This window comes from Aegilops tauschii, chromosome 2 (genome assembly GCF_002575655.3).
Source record: "Aegilops tauschii subsp. strangulata cultivar AL8/78 chromosome 2, Aet v6.0, whole genome shotgun sequence".
NCBI lineage: Eukaryota > Viridiplantae > Streptophyta > Magnoliopsida > Poales > Poaceae > Aegilops > Aegilops tauschii.
Window position 1 is genome coordinate 649,222,338 of NC_053036.3, and position 6,406 is coordinate 649,228,743.

The following is a 6,406-nucleotide window of genomic DNA, read 5'->3' on the forward strand; positions in this document are numbered from 1 at the left end:
TGGACTTCACCGACACCTTCGTCCCGGTTGTTAAACCGGGCACGATTCACGCCGTTCTCCAGCTTGCTGTTTCTCGCGCTTGGCCTGTCCACCAGCTCGATGTGTCTAATGCTTTCTTGCATGGCCATCTCGACGAGCAAGTGTTATGTCAGCAGCCGACTGTTTTCGTCGACACCGACTATCCGGACCACGTGTGCTTGCTCTCCCGTTCTCTCTACGGGTTGAAGCAAGCACCTCGGGCTTGGTACCAGTGGATCGCGGCCTTCCTCCAGCAACAGGGGTTCCGGTCCACACGGTCCGATGCCTCCCTGTTTGTCTACCACCAGGGTCACGCCACCGCGTACCTCCTCCTGTACGTCGACGACATCATCTTGACTGCGTCCTCGCCAGCGCTTCTTCAGCAGATCACAGCTCGCCTCGGCACCGAGTTCGCCCTCAAGGACCTGGGAGCTCTTCACTACTTCCTCGGCATCGAGGTAGTGCGCCGGGCTACTGGCTTCTTTCTGCACCAGCAGAAGTACGCCTATGAGCTTCTGGAGCGCGCGGGCATGCTTAATTGCAAGCCTGCTTCCACGCCTGTCGATACGAAGGCTAAGGTGTCCGCCGTCGAGGGCTCTCCGGCGTCCGACGCTCCCTTCTACCGCTCCATCGTCGGTGCGCTTCAGTACCTCACACTGACGCGTCCGGACATTCAGTATGCTGTCCAGCAGGTGTGCCTTCACATGCATGCTCCTCGTGACACCCATTGGGCTCTCGTGAAACGTATACTTCGGTACATACGTGGCACCACAGCCATGGGTCTCACCCTGACGGCCTCGCCCGACACCAGCCTTGTCGCCTACTCCGACGCCGACTGGGTTGGGTGTCCCGACACTCGACGCTCCACTTCCGGCTACTGCGTCTACCTCGGGCCCTCTCTGATTTTGTGGTCGTCTAAACGACAACCCACGGTCTCACGATCGAGCGCCGAGGCCGAGTATCGGGCCGTGGCCAACGCCGTCGCGGAGTGTTCCTGGCTACGACAGCTCCTCCAGGAGTTGCTATGTGAGGTCACCAAGGCGACGCTCGTCTACTGTGATAACGTCTCCGCGGTGTACCTCGCTGCCAACCCTGTCCATCACCGACGGACGAAGCACATCGAGCTCGACATCCACTTTGTCCGGGAGCACGTCGCACTTGGTCGTGTTCGTGTTCTACATGTGCCCACCGATCAGCAGTTCGCCGATGTGATGACGAAGGGACTACGGGTTTTCGGTCCAGTCTTTGCGTCACCGGCGACGCTTCGACTGCGGGGGGGTGTTGAACATGTGTACATGTACGTAGGTCTGGGTTCTGTATGCAGTACCTGTAGTATCTGTCTCCCTCTGTATGTACGTGTATCTTAGGAGACAAGATACCGGTCGCACCCCTTGTACCTATATATATGTGCCTAGTGCACGATCAATCAATTATCGATGCATCAAATCATTCTCTACAGATGACAACACCCATTGAGGTGGCATCGACGGTCGCGATGATGCTGCGGGCGTTGGCCGATGCTTCGACGGCAACACCAGTTGAGGCGTCGATGGTCGCGACGATCTTGGGCCGATGCTTCGACGACAACACCTGCCGAGGCAGCGTCGATTGTCGTGACGATGTTGCAAGCGTGGGCTCATGCTTCGACGGCCAAGATGACGATGTTGCGACGGCAACACCGGTCGAGGTGGCATCAGCGGTTGCGGCGATGTTGCAGGCCTGGGCCGATGCTTCGACAACTACAACGTCGAGGCGGTGTCGGTTGTCGCGGCGATGTTGTTGGCGTGGGTCGATGCTTCGATGATGCGTCGATGGCAACACCCGCGTCGTGCTGCTGCGAAGGTTTCCAGTGTTATGTACTGTGAACATGAAATCAGGTGGCGATGGTTATTAGCTATACGCGCTGGCACGAGGTGAGCGGTACCGAGTGTGCTATGGCAGAGATCAGAGGGTCATGCTTAGCTGTATCGCACGGCTGTAGAGGCGGATGCAGGAGTCAGACTTTACATCCGGATGGCGTCTAGCGCCGGCTATAAAGATTCTTCAGATCCTTCCCCGACAAGGCGATCAGCCCTATCGTTGGGGATGGTTTTAGAAACCAGACTGTTCAAGTAAGGATGGTGTGACAGCGGTGACATACTCGTGGTGGACGTGTGTCCTTGGGCCCCGCCGTTGCGATGGCGTCTCCTCAAACATTGGCGCGAAGCTTAGGAGATAGTCTAGGAGCGGATGCAGATTGTGGTGTGCATCGACGACATCTGGAAGACGAAAAGTGTGTTGTGTTCATGGTTGATGGATGACAGTTGTGGTTTGTTCCGTTGGCGTCTAGTCGTGGTGGGGTGTCAGATATGTAGTTCGATGGCGTGTCCGTGGTGTTGCTCCAGTCTGTTTCGTTCAACGGCAATGGCTTCACTTTTGCTGAGCCACCTTGGAGGCCCGCAAAGCTGCATATCTGCGATGGAGCCACGTCGAGCTCGGGTGAGGAGGTGATCCGTCATTCTTTTTGTCGATGGCTGCTATGATGGTGACGGACGTTGGTGTCAAGCTTGTCATTTCAAGCAAAGGGAATTAAGTGACATGGGTACCACATTTTTTTCAATGAATTGGAAAGAATATTACTTGCTTTTACATTGTCTCTCATTTTTTTTAGCAAACTAACCTTCTAGGTCAGTCCTGCTAATCAATTGCACTGGATTACATTTGTAATTTATCTTTCTAAATGTTCATTCAAGCCATCCTGTCCTTTCCTTTTTTAATGTTCACTGGAATAGGCAGTCTATTTTATCTCAGTCTCAAGCCAACGATGAGCACCTGTTCAAATTCGCTTTGAGCCTTACGAGCTTATGGCGTCATACGTCGGCCTGTCGTGGCCCAACTAAGAGAAAGACTAGATAGGCCTATAGCTATTCCGGCTGAAAAAAGAAATGCAATACCTCTTAGTACATGCTATACGTCACCCGTGGGAGCTATATATCGCCTTATAGAGATGTAACTATGTCCCGCCTATAGCTTCTGCGCATTTGGACCGGTCCAGCAATCGGGTTTCGAGTTCGCTATCGCTCGCTCAGGTCGCTGCTCGGCGGCTAGCACACGCTCGCTCGGTCGCTGTACGACTGTTTTTCTTCTTCTTTAGTGTCTACTGGCTGGAGTGGTCTGGTTTCTACTGGTTTTTCTTTTCTTTTCTTATTCTATGTTTTATTTAAGGTTTTCTTTTGTTTCTAGTGGTTTTTTTATTTCTTTCCTTTTCTGTATGTAATTTACGGTTTTCTTTGATTTTTCTTTTCTTTTCTTCAATGCAGGTCTACTCTTTTCAATCCAAGTCTTACATTTTTCATACATGTAGAACATTTTTGTGATACAAGTTGAATATTTTGTAAATACATCATGAATATATTATTTGAAATACATGTCAAAGATATTCTAAATACATGAATAGTTTTTGTACATTCTGGAAAGATTTTTTAAAATGCTACATTATTTGATCAATGCTTTTTTGCGGGGATTTGATCAATGTCTTTTAATACACGGTAAACATTTTTCAAATAGACATTGAACAGTTTTGAATGGCAAAATTGTTTTTTAAACTATGCTAACATTTGTTAACACTGTATAAACATTGTTTTCATAAACATGTCTCGAACATTTTATAATATATACATGTTAAACATTTTTCAAATAGACATTTAACATGTTTTTATGGCACAAAATAATTTTCTAAACTACGCTGACACTTTTTGTAAACATTCTTTTGAAATGTCTGAACATTGATTTTAACAGCCAAGTACAATTTTTGAATGATAAATTTTTTAAATTACGTGAATATTTCTTTATGTTGTATAATATTTTATAAATGTGACGAATAGTTTTGAATGATAGATTTTGTAAATTACGCAAACATTTCTTTACGTTGAGCACCCCATCACCCTCCTACCCTCGTTTTCGTCATCGCCTAAGTCCCAAGTCCAAGTCGTATGCGCATCCCTCACGCGGATGGATCCATGTCTCTAGTATATATAGAGATATAAGTGGTCTCGTAAAAAGGTTGGTTGGGACTTCGGAGTTAGAGGTGCATGGCTAGGGGAAGCTGCGGATCAATGAGGTGGCAGGCCGTTCCGTCGATCAATGAGTTTAAAAAAGATTCCAACGAACGCCTGGCGCGAGACGGGGCAGGCCCAAAGTAAAATTTCTAAATCGTGCAAAAAATTATACCATGTTGAAACTATAAATTTGTCATGCAATAAACATATAAAATTCTCATACCTTAGAGTGTACAAAAAATCATACATAGAAAAAAAATGCATGCGTAGTTGCCTTCTGTGTAGCATAACAGAATTGCCATGACATGCAGTATAAATTTGACATGCTAACGAGCCAAATAATTTTTGTGTGTATCGAAAAAAAACACAAAAAGAAACATACAAAATTCTCAAGATATAGAGCAAAAAATATACCGCCTGTCTAGATACAAAATTATATGTACATATAGACACACACACACAACAACACACACAAAATGTTGGGAAAAAAACAGTCTCATGAAAAAATTGGATAACTTTGTTCTTTGAAAAACATGCCAAATTTTGAAATGGTTTATACTGATCACACGGTAAAATAAGGAAATTCTAAAAGGTCCTAGAAATCAAGGCGATGATTTTTTTTTTTGTAAAAGTACCTGCATCACAAAGTTTAGGGAAAAAATTCTCTACCAACAAGACAAATTTTGAAAGTGTTTCTAATGATCACATGGCAATTTTAGGAAAAATTGTGTTTCCTAAAAATCATGGCAAGTTGTAGAATATTTGTAAGTCTCATGGCTAATTAAGAAGAACTTGTCAGCGAAGGCTTGCCAGAGAAGGAGTTGATGTCACCAGCACACTAGATGAGGCAGATGCGGTGGTGCCAGCATGGAGGCACCGGCGGGAAAGACTCCTCCACGTGGTCATCCCAAGATATGCCCTTGAACTCACCAGATCGCTGTCTCTTCGAGTAGGCTCAGAGAAATTCAGTGGCGGTGGCCGAGTAGGAGTGCAGTGAGGACGGAGGAGGGGCTAAAGATATGTAGATAGGTGGGGGAAATGCCACAAGTGGTTTGAAAACCAATACCACCTCCAATGTTTACAAACGAAAAATGGTTTCAGAATCACAACGGCCAGTTGGAGGCCAGCCACGGGGGGGGGGGGGGGGGGGGGGGAATGTCACTTTTTTTTAGGTAAATGTTGCCTCTTTATTTATTAAGTGTAACCAGGAATTTCATCCGAAACAATGTCCAGAATGCAATCTGGGGGAAACGAAAGCAAAACATTACAAAGTTCATCACCCATCCCAACCTTAGCTAATCTATTAGCGGCACCATTTGCACTATGACAAACCCACGTGATTCTATAATGTTGAAAACTCTTAAGCATTCCTTTAATCTCTTCCACCCATGGCCCAACTACTGAGAGATTCTTCACCGGGCTGTTAAGCATCGCCACCACACTTGAGCAATCACTCTCCAAATGAAGCTTTTGTGCACCTATATCCATCTCTAGCTTGATGGCCCTCTTCCAGGCCTGGATCTCCACCATCTCCGGGTCTACGACCCTGTTGGCTTTTCCAAGGATCGAACACACGATCATGCTGCAGCTCAACTGGTCGTATACGTGCAACTCGCCTTGACGTATACAAATTAGTTGTAGCACTCAATATCCTGCCGGCGCTCACGCAAACACCGGGACCAGAACACACGCACACGAACGCAACAATACGAAGTTGGCCAGAGGCACGTGTCGTGCCTCATAATTATCTCTTTATTGCTTTTCTCGTTTTTTTGGTCCCGGTGTTTGCGTGAGCGCCGGTGAGATATTGAGTGCTACAACTAATTTGTATACGTCAAGGCGAGTTGCGCGTATACGACCAGTTGAGCTGCAGCGTGATCGTGTGTTCGATCCTTGGAAAAGCCAACAATTGGTATCAGAGCAAGGTTGATTTGAAGCCGCGCTTGCCCCGGGGTGGCGACCCTGCTAGCGCCTGGGGGCAGGCAATACAGGCGCCGGTGTAGCGACGAGGAGGAACGGGCGATATAGTCGCTGGGATGCTGCGACGAGGAGGAGCAGGCAATTGTCGTTCGAGCGGTGACAAGGAGGATCGGGCAGTTCTCGTTCGGCGGAGCAACGACAAGAAGGCGGCGAGGACACTGTCACAAGCGAGGCGGCGGGTGATTGTCGTTCGACGAAATGACCTGGAGGAGGTTGACAGGAGCGGTAGTGCTGAGGTGCGGTGCTAGAAGATCTCGTCAAGATCGTCGCTCAGGGGGAGCGAGGAAGAGGTGACAAAGTTGCGAGCTGTCGTCAAGGTGTGCACATGAGTTCTTGTAAGGTGCGTCCAAGAGCTCAGGTGCGTGAATCTT